The sequence below is a fragment of the Ovis canadensis genome, chromosome 2, assembly GCF_042477335.2.
Source record: "Ovis canadensis isolate MfBH-ARS-UI-01 breed Bighorn chromosome 2, ARS-UI_OviCan_v2, whole genome shotgun sequence".
Classification (NCBI taxonomy): domain Eukaryota; kingdom Metazoa; phylum Chordata; class Mammalia; order Artiodactyla; family Bovidae; genus Ovis; species Ovis canadensis.
In genome coordinates this window covers 202,712,654-202,726,689 of record NC_091246.1, presented here as the reverse complement: position 1 = coordinate 202,726,689, position 14,036 = coordinate 202,712,654, and positions in this window count along the sequence as shown.

Genomic DNA, 14,036 nt, shown 5'->3' with positions numbered 1-14,036 from the left:
GTATTGTAGATTTTCTCCTGTTCCCTGATTCTTTCCAAGGTGATATGTGTGTCCTGGGGAGCTATGTAATCTGGCAGCTAGGAAAGCAGTACATATCTCAATGTTTAGGTCTATGCTTGGTTTTCTTTGCTTGGTTTTCTGCTTCTCAGATCTTTGCAGTGACGGCCTAACCTGGTGGTCTCACTGTAACAGGATCTTCTGTGTAGTTTGTTCTCATGTTGGTTGGGGTTCTTTGTTACTGACCTGGCTTCACATCAGCCCCGTCTGAGGTCTAGTTGTAACTTCTCTTTGCTCCTTAACCTTAGGTATCCTCTGTGGACTTTAAATAGTCAATTGTCTCTCCCAGAAGCAATCTCTTTCCATGGGAACCTGCCTTTATTTTTCTGTGCAAAATGGGATTCTAGGATGACCAGATGAGGGTAGGTCTGGACTTCACCTCCCTAACCCTCGGGGTCCCCTGGGTTGCTTTGGTAATACCCCTGTAATTTCCAAGTGGAAAACAGCACAAAACCCCTATATCCAATGGCTTTTTTCTTTACCCATCTAACACTCCAAAGACTGTCCTCACCATGACTTCACTGAAGAGAAGGGTGATTGGGGATGACTTGCCTTTTTATGTATTTCTGCTCTCCTTTCTTGTCTTCATTCCACAGTCATCAAGGAAAGAAAGATCAGGTTTTCCCCTCCCTCTTTCTAGCTGTTCAGAAAAATCTCTTTAAGTCATACTTATTAGGGTGATATCACACTTTTCCTGGATTCAATAATGGCAGTTGGTGCATAGGTATTTCAAAAATATATTACCTGTTATACCTGAGTAACTCTGGAGACAAAATGTGATCCATCTGCTCTGCTATGTATATTTGAGAGATCACCTTCCTTTTCTGGTTCTTACTAAACAAAATTGAAATGAAGTTTATAGCTTTTCTCTCCCTAGAAGAATGCTCAAACTACCGCACAATTGCACTCATCTCACATGCCAGTAAAATAATGCTCAAAATTCTCCCAGCCAAGCTTCAGCAACACATGAATCTTGAACTTCCAGATGTTGAAGCTGGTTTTAGAAAAGGCAGAGGAACCAGAGATCAAATTGCGAACATCTGCTATATCATCAAAAAAGCAGGAGAGTTCCAGAAAAACATCTATTTCTGCTTTATTGACTATGCCAAAGCCTTTGACTGTGTGGATCACAATAAACTGTGGAAAATTCTGAAAGAGAAGGGAATACCAGACTACCTGACCTGCCTCTTGAGAAATCTATATGCAGGTCAGGAAGCACAGTTAGAACTGGACATGGAACAACAGACAGGTTCCAAATAGGGAAAGGAGTACGTCAAGGCTGTATATTGTCACCCTGCTTATTTAACTTATATGCAGAGTACATCATGAGAAACGCTGGGCTGGAAGAAGCACAAGCTGGAATCAAGATTGCTGGGAGAAATATCAATAACCTCAGATATGCAGATGATACCACTCTTATGGCAGAAAGTAAAGAAGAACTAAAGAGCCTCTTGATGAAAGTGAAAGAGGAGAGTAAAAAAGTTAGCTTAAAGCTCAACATTCAGAAAACTAAGATCATGGCATCCTGTCCCATGACTTCATGGAAAATACATGGGGAAACAGTGGAAACAATAGCTGACTTTAATTTTTTGTGCTCCAAAATCACTTCAGATGGTGACTGCAGCCATGAAATAAAAAGACACTTACTCCTTGGAAGAAAAGTTATGACCAACCTAGACAGCATATTAAAAAACAGAGACATTACTTTGTCAACAAAGGTCCATCTAGTGAAAGCTACAGTTTTTCCTGTGGTCATGTATGGATGTGAGTTGGACTGTTAAGAAAGCTGAGCACTGAAGAATTGATGCTTTTGAACTGTGGTGTTGGAGAAGACTCGAGAGTCCCTTAGACTGCAAGGAGATCCAACCAGTCCATCCTAAAGGAGATCAGTCCTGGGTGTTCATTGGAAGGACTGATGAAGCTGAAACTCCAATACTATGCCCATCTGATGTGAAGAACTGACTTATTTGAAAAGACTCTGATGTTGGGAAAGATTGAGGGCAGGAGGAGAAGGGGACGATGGAGGATGAGATGGTTGCATGGTATCACCGACTCATTGGACATGGGTTTGGGTGGACTCCAGGAATTGGTGATGGACAGGGAGGCCTGGCGTGCTGCAGTTCATGGGGTTGCAGACTGAGCAACTGAACTGAACTCCCTAGAAAATCTGAAAGCTACCAAAAAATTGACTTTGTTATGTCTGAGTGACCCATGTGACTGTTAGAATGTTAATTTAGATTTTCCTTGATGCTGTGCCATGATTTTCTGCATGGAACTGACATTTAGCATAAGCCCAAATGTGACTCATTCATTTTAGTTTCAGAGTCTACATCTTTACTTCCCTTTCCTCCTGATGTCCATCATGAGCTAAAGGCCCCTAACCTAACCATAGCCACAGCCAGGTGTGAAGAACACTTGATCTGTAGGCTACAACCTCTAGTCTTTAGAAGTTCTTTTGACCTTGGGGGCTTCTCTTGTGGCTCAGACAGTAAAAAATCTGCCTGCAATGCAGGAGACCTGGATTCAATCTCTGGGTCAGGAAGATCCCCTGGAGGAGGGCATGGCAGTATTCTTGCCTGGAGAATTCTGTGTATAGAGGTGGCTACAGTCCATAGGGTCACAAAGAGTCAGACATGACTGAGTGACTAACATTTTCACTTTCTTTTGGGCTCAGATGAAGAAGTTTGAGTTCCCAGTAGTGAAATTCCTTCAGTAAATCAAGGTCTTGAGCTATTAGAATTCCTTGTCCCAATTTGTTGGAATCCCTCGTCTGAATCCATTGATGCTTCTCTCCCCTCAGAGCCTGCTCATCCTGGCTATGCTCTGTCTTGACTTCCTTTGGGACTTTGGGAAACAGAGATTGGGGTACTTTCCTCACATTGTGGAGGATGACATTTTGTAGATGATAGTCTTCATGGAGAGGTTGATGACAGGATCTTTCCCAAGCTCTTCACATAAGCAGCGGAGCTGGGATTGTTACCTCTGTCTCCTGTTAAAATGGGACTTGGTGAAAACAAACTCTGGGTTTTCCTCCCATAAAAACATCTCTCCACATATAGTCTGATGGAGCAGACCTCTACACTGAGGGGAGATGGCTCCCCATAGGCAGCAGCCCTCCTTTTCTGAGGAAAGAGCAGCAGCTCATGGAAACTAAAGCATTCTCACTATCTCTCCCCATAGAAGGTGATGAATTGGACAACACAACTGAACTGCTGAAGTGAGGGAAGATTTAGTGTGAAGATTGTACAAAGTACACCAGAGGGCAAGACTGTCCCAACATTTGGAGAGTGGAGAATGAAGGCTTTCCTGCTGACGATCTCGGGGCTGAGGAACATTGAACATATGGGTGCTTCTTGAGAATGTGAAAACATCTTATCTCTGATCAACCACCTACTGGAGGGCTGGACAACTTTCCTGGTGACGTGCTGGCTGAGCCCGGCTGCTTTAAGGAAAAAGGCCACCAGTTTGGCATGTCCAGCCAGCACTGCAGTGATTACTCAGTGACAGCACTGGATGAATCTGTGATCAGAAAGCCCAGACCAAGGTGCAGAGTAGGATATAGTGCAGGTTAGGTGCAGCCCTGGGTGCTCTTGAACTGAGGCAAGTGCTGTCTAAGCAGTACTCTCTGCTGAAGTGGCAGGACATTTGGAGAGGTGACTGTGCTGGTTGACTGGCACTATCTGCTCAATAGCATGAAGTGGAAACCTGGAATATGCATATCATAGTAGCTTTTGTGAAGTAGGAAGACCTCTATATGCTATAAGAGAGTATCACGAATTGGGTGATTTAAACAACAGAAATATATTTTCTCAGATTCCTTGGGGCTGGAAGTCTGAAATTAAGTATTAGCGGGCCATGCTCCCTTTGAATTGGCTTCCATCCATTCCTCAGTCTCTGGTGGTTGCCAGCAAGCCTTGACATTCCTGGGCTGTGGATGCATCACTCCAGTCTTCCCTTCCGTTGACACATACACTTCTCCCCTGTGTGTCTCTGGGTCTTCACATAGCTTTCTTATAAGGACACCAGGCATTGGGTTTAAAGCCCATCCTAACCTACTGAGGCTGTACATTGTCACCCTGCTTATGTAACTTATATGCATAGTACATCATGAGAAATGCTGGGGTGGAAGAAGCACAAGCTGGAATCAAGATTGTTGGGAGAAATATCAATAACCTCAGATATGCAGATGACACCACCCTCATGGCAGAATGTGAAGAGGAACTAAAAAGCCTCTTGATGACAGTAAAAGAGGAGAGTCAAAAGTTGGCTTAAAGCTCAACATTCAGAAAACAAAGATCATGGCATCTGGTCCCATCACTTCATGGGAAATAGATGGGGAAACAGTGGAAACAGTGTCAGACTTTATTTTTTGGGGGCTCCAAAATCACTGCGGATGGTGACTTCAGCCATGAAATTAAAAGATGCTTACTCCTTGGAAGGAAAGTTATGACCAACCTAGATAGTATATTCAAAAGCAGAGACATTACTTTGCCAACTAAGGTCTGTCTAGTCAAGGCTATGGTTTTTCCTGTGGTCATGTATGGATGTGAGAGTTGGACTGTGAAGAAGGCTGAGCACTGAAGAATTGATGCTTTTGAACTGTGGTATTGGAGAAGACTCTTGAGAGTCCCTTGGACTGCAAGGAGATCCAACCAGTCCATCCTAAAGGAGATCAGTCCTGGGTGTTCATTGGAAGGACTGATGCTAAATCTGAAACTCCAATACTTTGGCCACCTCATGCGTAGAGTTGACTCATTGGAAAAGACCCTGATCCTAGGAGGGATTGGGAGCAGGAGGAGAATGGAGACAACAGAGGATGAGATGGACATGAGTTTGCATGAACTCCAGGAGTTGGTGATGGACAGGGAGGCCTGGCGTGCTGTGATTCATGGGGTCACAAAGAGTTGGACATGACTGAGCTACTGAACTGAACCTACTATGTTCTTATGTTAACTAATTACATCTACAAAGACCTTATTTCCAAAATAAGATCACTTAGGTTCCTTTTTTCCTCCACAGTTCTCATCACCATCTGACATGTTGTGTTTTTGTTTGTTGTTTTAATTATTTTTAATTGAAGGATAGTTGCTTTACAGTATTGTATTTGTTTCTACCAAACATCAGCATGAGTCATAGGTACACATATGTCCCCTCCCTCACACCTCCCTCCCCATACCACCCCTCTAGGTTGATACGGAGCCCCAGTTTGACTTCCCTGAGTCTTATAGCACACTCCCGTTGGCTATCTATAGAAATGTATATTTTCATGTTACTGTCTCTGTACCTCCCACCCTCTTCTTCCTCACCTCCCCTCACCATGTCCATAAGTCTGCTCTCTATGTCTGCATCTCCACTGTTATCCTGCAATTAATTTCATCAGTACCATCTTTCTAGATTCCATATATACCATCTTTCTAGATTCCATATATATGTGTAAGTATACAGTATTCGTTTTTTTCTTTCTGACTTACTTCACTCTGTATAATAGCCTCTAGATTCATCTACCTCCTTAGAACTGACTCAAATGCATTTCTTTTCATGGCTGAGTAATATTCCATTGTATATATGTATGCCACAGCTTCTTTATCCATTTATCTGTTGATGCACATCTAGGCTACTTCTATGTCCTAGCTATTGTAAATAGTGCTGAATGAACATTGGGGTACATGTGTTTTTTTTTCAATTTTGTTTTCCTCAGGCATATAACCTGAGGAAAACAAAATTGAAAAAAAAAAAAAAAACAACACACGGGCTTCCCTGGTGGCTCAGAGGTTAAAGCATCTGCCTGCAATGTGGGAGACCTGGATTTGATCCCTGGTTCGGGAAGATCCTCTGGAGAAGGAAATGGCAACCCACTTCGGTATTCTTGCCTGGAGAATCCCATGGATGGAGGAGCCTGGCTGGCTGGCTATAGTCCACGGAGTCGCAAAGAGTCAGACACGACTGAGCGACTTCACTTTCACTTTCACTTCACTTTCGGGTTATATGCCTAGGATTGGGATTGCTGGGTTATATAGTGGTTTTATTCGTACTATTTTCAGGAATCTCCATACTGTCTTCTATAGAAGCTGTACCAATTTACATTCCCACCAACAGTGTAAGGGGATTCCCTTTTCTCCACACCCTCTCCAGCATCTATTGTTTGGAGACTTTTTGATGATGGCCATTTGGACTGGTGTGAGGTGACATCTCATTGTAGTTTTGATTTCCATTTCTTTAATAATGAGTGATATTGAGCATCTTTTCATGTGTTTATTAGCCATCTGTATGACATTGTATTTTTATTTATAAAATAAATTTCTTTTTCCCTCCACTAGATGGAAGTTTCGTGAACAAAGAGATTGTTTTAAATTTTGACTCTGTATCACTAACAAGTAAGGTGGTGTTTGACCTGTAGCAGGAACTCAGTACATCTCTTTTGAATATATTTGTATGTTGGGAAAAAGATACATGAATTGCTGTGGTGGCCACACAGGGACTCCTGGGAGGCATGTTACCACCACCTGGGTAAAAGCAGAGGATGCAAGTACCATGTAAAGGGAAACAGGCAAGGTGAGATGGTGGAAAGAGGGAGAGACTTGTTGACAATGAATTCATTATTCTTATCTTTAAAATCTGCTTCCAGCATCTTCTTTTCTCCTTGGTATTCTAGCCAATAAATTGCTCATTTGATTTTGAGTTAACAATGGGCAGAAGACCTAAATAGACAGTTCTTAGAAGAAGACATACAAATGGCCAAGAAGCACACGAAAAGATGTTCAACATTGTTAATTATTAGAGACTCAAAACTACAATGAGATATCACCTCACATCAGTCAGAATGGCTTTCCTCAAAGAATCCACAAACAATAAATACTGGAAAGGATGTGGAGAGAGAGGAACCCTCCTAAACTATTGGTGTGAATGTAAATTGGCACAGCCACTATGGGAAATAGTATGGAGGTTCCTTAAAAAACTTGAAATAGAGCTGCCATATGACCCTGCAGTCCTACTCTTGGACATATATCTGGAGAAAAACAGGATCCGAAAGGATACACGCACCCTAGTGTTCCTTGTAGCACTGTTTACAATAGCCAAGACATGGAAGCAACCTAAATGTTCATTGATAGAGGAATGGATAAAGAAGATATGACACACATAGACAATGGAATATTATTTAGCCATTAAAGAAAGTGAAATAATGCCATCTGAAGCAACATGGATGGACCTAGAGATTGTCATGCTGAGTGAAGGAAGTCAGATAGAGAAGGAGAACTATCATATGACATCCCTTATATGTGGAATCTAGAAGGAAATGATACAAATGAACTTACAAAACAGAAAGAGAGCCACAGACTTAGAGAAGGAGTTTACTGTTGCTGGGGGAAAGGTGAGAGGTTAGGATAGTTAGGGATTAGAAAGTGAAGTCACTCAGCCATGTCCAACTCTTTGCGACCGCATGGACTGTAGCCTACCAGACTCTTCTGTCCATGGGATTTTCAGGCAATAGTACTGGAGTGGATCACCATTTCCCTCTCCAGGGGATCTTCTCGACCCAGGGATTGAACCTGGGTCTCCTGCATTGTAGACAGACGCTTTACCGTCTGAGCCACCAGAGAAGCCAACATCCCCTAGGGATTAGGGTATGGACATATATACATAGCTATATTTAAAATGGATAGCCAACAAGGACCCACTGTACAGCACATGAAAGTCTCCTTAATGTTATGTGCCAGGCTGGGTGGGAGGAGGTTTAGGGGGAGAAAGGATACATGTGTGTATATGATTGAGTCCCTTTGCTGTTCCCCTGAAACTGTCACAACGTTGTTAATTGTCTATACCCCAATACAAAATAAGAAGTTTAAAAAAAGAAACTTTCAGTAGAAAAAATTGTGACCAATACACCGATCACGACGTGAGAGTGAAAGCCATCATTTCATAAATGGAGTCTCTTTCTTGATGCCAAACAAGCCCACTGGCAACTTTCTTTTGAAAAGTGAAGTGAAGTGAAGTTGCTCAGTCGTGTCCAACTCTTTGCAACCCCATGGACTGTAGCCTACCAGGCTCTTCAGTCCATGGGATTTCCCAGGCAATAGTGATGGAGTGGATTGCCATTTCCTTCTCCAGGGGATCTTCCTGACCCAGAGATCGAACGCGGGTCTCCCACATTGTAGACAGATGCTTAACCATCTGAGCCACACGTAGAAAAGAGGGATGCAGAATTGGATCTGAAATAGAAGAGAAATAATTTGGAAGGTCTCATCACATCAAAGGTTCATCCCTAGAAACCTAAGGAATCTACTTTGAAAATGATCTATAATTCACTGGCCCCAGGGAAACTCAGAATGCCTGCTGAGGGCATGGTCCTTCTTAAGCTGTGTCTATGGGAGGTACCAGGAACAGCAACCATCTGAGTGTGACCAACAATCTTTTATAGGCAGTTAGAGGAGAAAAGAGGGGAGCCTAGCTGAAGTATAAAGGGAACAATGAACAGGGCTGAAAAAAAATTTTTTTCAAACGTCTCATGATAGAATCACGTGAGCTCTGAGTCATATTCTTTCAGACCAAGAGGTAGAGACTTGCCCTGAACATAAGACAAATTCAACATTATTTATGCCTTGAAGTTCAAGGTGCTGCCTAAGAGGAAGCTTCTGTATTTGTGTCCTGAGATTTTCACAGAACATTTAAAAAAATCTTCCATAGATTTTTTTTCTGATGCAAATAAATGTGACTTTAACCAAATTAGGTAAATTTTCATAAGCCTTGCAGAGAAAAAGAAAACCAGTAGGAGCAGAAAACGAGGCATTATTTCAGACACTTACTTTGACTGTAATGCCAGGAGTGATACAAACATAAAAATCCTTGTTGTTACAGTAATTTAAGGCTGTTTTAAACACATTTTTTTTTTTTGACAGCAGAAGACAATGCAAAATCACAGGGTCATTTTCAAAGTGCTGCTTAATTGGAATCATTTTCTATTAGAGTTTGTTTACTATCCTAAGGGGTGCTTTCACCTACATCAGAGTCAAGAAGAAAATGCACATATAGTTCTAGTTATTTTGGACCTAGCAAAGCAAATATGGGCCACCCTGTAATGCTGTCTTTAGTGTCTTGGGAAGAATGTAGAGAGTCCATTATCGTTTCTTCAAAAGTAATTTTAAAATGCAAATACAGGTGCTAACAGATTCTTGTCTCCATAAGATTGTCAATTTTCTTACCCTACACATTTATTTTTCATGAAGAATGAAATATGGGGCAGAGATTTATTTGTTGACAGTTACCACAACTAACTCAGTCTCAACTCTGACCTAAATTCTTCCTGCTTAGACACAGTAAAGTAGAAAATAATGAAGGCTGAGATATTTATGAATGTAAAACCTGAAATTGCCAGAATTTACTCAAGTTTCTTGAAGGTAAAGAGTTGAGAACATTTTCTGTTGAACTGTTCCCTAACAATGATGATTCTCTGTCCTTTAATTTACTCTGCTTTCCCGTTAAACCCACACCTGTTCCCACTGACCCTTAAATTAAATTGTGTGCTCCAAGTTTTGTTTCAGTTTTTATTTTTTGTCTGCTTTTAGGAAATCAACTGTACAATGTGCAAGCTTTCTCCCTGGAGTTAACTTACAAACGCTAGGAGTTAGAATGCTGTTGGTTTCTGTAGGGCTGAAATGTCTAACCTAATTTCTCAGACCTGCTTATTTTGAAAATGCTAGGCATATTTATTATTGTAAACGATATTCACATTAATAAGCAAAATGTTCACAGTAACCCATACAGAGAAGTTTGATAGTTTAAATAATAAGTGTATATATACCTTTAACTATTAATGTGTAATTTTTATAAGAGCTGCTGTGATCTTCATAGACCATGAAAATATTTTAGGACTATAGTTCTTGTATCCATACTTAATGTATTTTTGTGATAGCATCAAAAGACTGTTACCCAATTTATGAGGAAAAGTCAATCCTTGACTTTTACTTACATCAGTTCATTCAGTCATTCAGTTCAGTTGCTGAGTCATGTCCGACTCTTTGCGACCCCATGAATTGCAGCATGTCAGGCCTCCCTGTCCATCACCAACTCTTGAAGTTCACTCAAACTCACGTCCATCGAGTCAGTGATGCCAACCAGCCATCTCATCCTCTGTGGTCCCCTTCTCCTCCTGCCCCCAATCCCTCCCAGCATCAGACTCTTTTCCAATGAGTCAACTCTTCTCATGAGGTGGCCAAAGTACTGGAGTTTCAGCTTTAGCATCATTCCTTCCAAAGAACACCCAGGGCTGATCTCCTTCAGAATGGACTGGTTGACTCTCTTTGCATTCCAAGGAACTCTCAAGAGTCTTCTCCAACACCACAGTTCAAAAGCATCAATTCTTCAGTGCTCAGCCTTCTTCACAGTCCAACTCTCACATCCATACGTGACCACTGGAAAAACCATAGCCTTGACTAGACAGACCTTTGTTGGCAAAGTAATGCCTCTGCTTTTCAATATGTTATCTAGGTTGGTCATAACTTTCCTTCCAAGGGGTAAACATATATGATATTTATCTATTCTAAATAATGTTTCATCAGTATTTAGCATATTTCAGATTAATTTAAGGAAAGGAATATGCTAGAAGTGGATGAAATTTGAATTTAGGTGCCTCAGTCTGCTTTCTTATTTCCTGCACTTGGAGTCAGGTGCTCCAGACCCTTCCTAACCTGCTGTACTCCTCCTTCCATCCAACACACATGCCTCAGGATTCCAGATGTCTGTGTTTTCTGCGTTACCACTTCTGTTTATTTCCCCTTATCCAATCCTATTTTCTGAAGAATAATTTGATTCTTAACATGAATAGAATATATATCAGCATTTGTCAAACTCTGTTATGGATTGAGTGATGTTAAGCAAGCAGTGTTTGGGGAACATGGGGTGCCATACTACCAAATGCCCTGGGTACAGGCATTTTAAATCTTTCCCTTGGAATTTCAAAATGCAAGTTAATATATGAAAGTTTCTGAAAGTGAAACAAGAAACATATTTAATTTTGCTTTACAGTTAAACAAGCCAACTCATTTGCTAAACGGAAGACCAATCTGGCTGTATCTATTACTATCCCTAAATAGCTATATTTCTTAACAACAGCTTAAGCTGGGCTAACTTTTGTCAAGAAGGAGAGATAAATTAAAAGGAAAATATCAGTATATAGGCAGTCTTCTGCTTGCTTCTAAGTGAAGCTCTCATAGACTCATGCCTGGGTCAGAAAACTCTCCTCCAGGAGAGTGTGTGCATCTGACAGAGACAAGTCCGTTTTTAGAGAGGTGATTGGGGACAGTTCATTAAATCAAAACAAAGTAAACTTTTAGGGAGTTCTAGGTATATCATATCCATACTGGAGAGCCATCAAAATATTTTAAGGAGAAGGTACATGAAAAGATCTGTGTTGTCAAAGATAGTTGGAGTGACAAGGTGGAGGTGGAGGGGGTAGGAGACCATGACTCAGGCAGCTGGTTTTAGGTTGTTACAGTAAACCCAGTGGGAATGTTGTGGTCCTGATCTGTGATCACAAGTATGGAAAGGAATTGAGAAACACTTACTTAGGAAGATTTTGCAGAAGAAAGTGGGGGAAAGTAATGTTCCACAATGACTCAGTTTTCTAGCTTCGTTGACATAATGTAATTAACTGAAACAAAGAAGAAAGAAACGGCTGCAAGGACAGAGGGCCAGGGGTAAGGAGTTTGATTTTGGTCTTAGATGAGTAATGAGAACAAGCTATCTTAAATGCAACCGTACTTGCTAGAGTTGCCTAGGGGAGAAAGAGGCAGTGAGATGTTCTCTCTAGGCATCTTGCAGTGCCCACTTATTGCCAGTGGGCCCCATGCCTCACACTCTTTTCTTGTTGACTGACTAGTGACCACTCTGACATTTTTCATGGTTTTGCCTCACAGGGTTCTGTCTACCTGTCAAAATTTTCTTTCAGTCATTGTGAGTGAAAGACAAGGACAAAGTGATTTAAGAGGGAAAATCTTGCAAAAATACTCCCATGACTTTAGTCCCTAAACAAAACTAATAGGACCACTGGTGCAGTCAAAAGTTACATTAAGTTTTTGAAAATGGGAATGAACATAGGTTCAATTAGCACAGCAGGGAGAGAATAGCAGGGCACCTATTTGGTATAATGTGAAGTATCAAAGGACTCTCAGGTATATATCTACCCATTTAGCTTGCTCCAATATCAATCATTGGTCCTATTTTTAAGTGGAGGGTGACTGGGATAAAATTATTCCTGCTAAGAAATAAAAATAAGGCTTCCTTGATAGCTCAGTCAGTAAAGGATCCACCTGCAATGCAGATCTGAGTTCAGTCAATCCCTGAGTTGAGAAGATCTGGAGAAGAAAATAGCAACCCATTCCAGTATTCTTGCATGGAAGATCTCATGGATAGAAGATCCTGGTGGGCTATAGTGCATAGGGTCTCAAAGAGTCACACATGACTGAGTGACTGAGCACACACACCCACAACTAGGACTGTACATTCAGCATCATAGGAAAATGGAGGGTTCTTTTCAAAGTAATTCTTAGAAGAACATCTCCTCTCCATTGGTCCCTTTCCAACCCTCACAATAAACACACACATATACCATTTCCATATAAATTCTGTCTTCCCTATCCTGGAATATTTTGGCCTCTTCAAAACTTCATTTGAATAATGTATAATGATGCTCCAAGACTCAGCTTAGGTATCACCTCCACTTTTCCAGGTCCCCATAGTGGGCTGTTTTTGGTTCTTATGTATTCTGTGGGTGACTTTATCATGATGCCGACTCTGTTACAAAATTATAGATATTACTTAACATACACACACTATGTATTTACATGTTTGGCTTTCTCTAATGACTGTGAGCTCTCCGACTATAGGATCATATGAAATTAATTTTTATTTCCATTGGATCTAGCACAGTGTCTCATATATAAAAAATGCCAACAAATATTCAGAGTCAACTGAATATGAGATTTTTAGAGAACTGAACAGTGTGAAAGAAAACTACTTGCTGGGCTTTTGGAAGATGTGATGTATCAGTAGTGGCAGTGTAGGAGGAAATTTAGAGGTAAATATATGACTTCCCTGGTGGCTCAGACAGTAAAGAATTTGCCTGCAATGCAGGAGACCCAGGTTCAATCTCTGGATCAGAAAGATCCCCTGGAGAAGGGAATAGCTACCCACTCCAGTATTCTTGCCGGGAGAATTACATAGACAGAGGAGCTTGGTGGGCTACAGTCCATAGGGTCACAAAGGGTCAGATACAACTAGATGACTAATACTTCCACTTTCATGTGATCTTCAAATTATAATCTATTAGGTTTTTTGTTGTTCATTATGACTATTTTTTTTCTTAAAGATTCACAACTCCATTTGTTTGCTTATTCTAAAATAATTATCCAACACTTAGATGTTCAGACACTGTGGCAAAAAAATAAATCTGATATAGGACTTACAGAGGCAAGTAGAAGGTGTACAACTCCCTTGTAAATGCAAGGCACAGAGGGAAAAGTGTTTAGAAAGACAGGGCATAATCGAGTAGAGTACAGCCTCTTAGTTCAAATGCCCACCTTCTAGTCAATCCCCTATCATTCCCTAACAAGCAACCTTAAAGAAGTTACTTTACCTTTCTGTGCCTCAGTTTACTCATCTAAAAAAATGAAATTAGCACTTTGTACATTACTACTTTGTTGTTAACATTATGTAAATTAATCTCCAACAAAATTATTTCTAGTTATTGCTATTTGGGGATTTCTAAATTATTTCCATGCAGCAGTGGGAGTGTTATGCCAATAAGCATCAACACATTTCCAGGCTTTTCATATTTATTACTAAGTTGTCTTTTTAAATCATTGTATTACTTATTTTAACAACTGTTAATAAATTTATTAGTTTTCCTGCAACATTGCCAACTTTTGCTTTTTGTTATAGTTATAAAATAGCACTTAATAGAATTTTAAAAATATTGTATAGATATA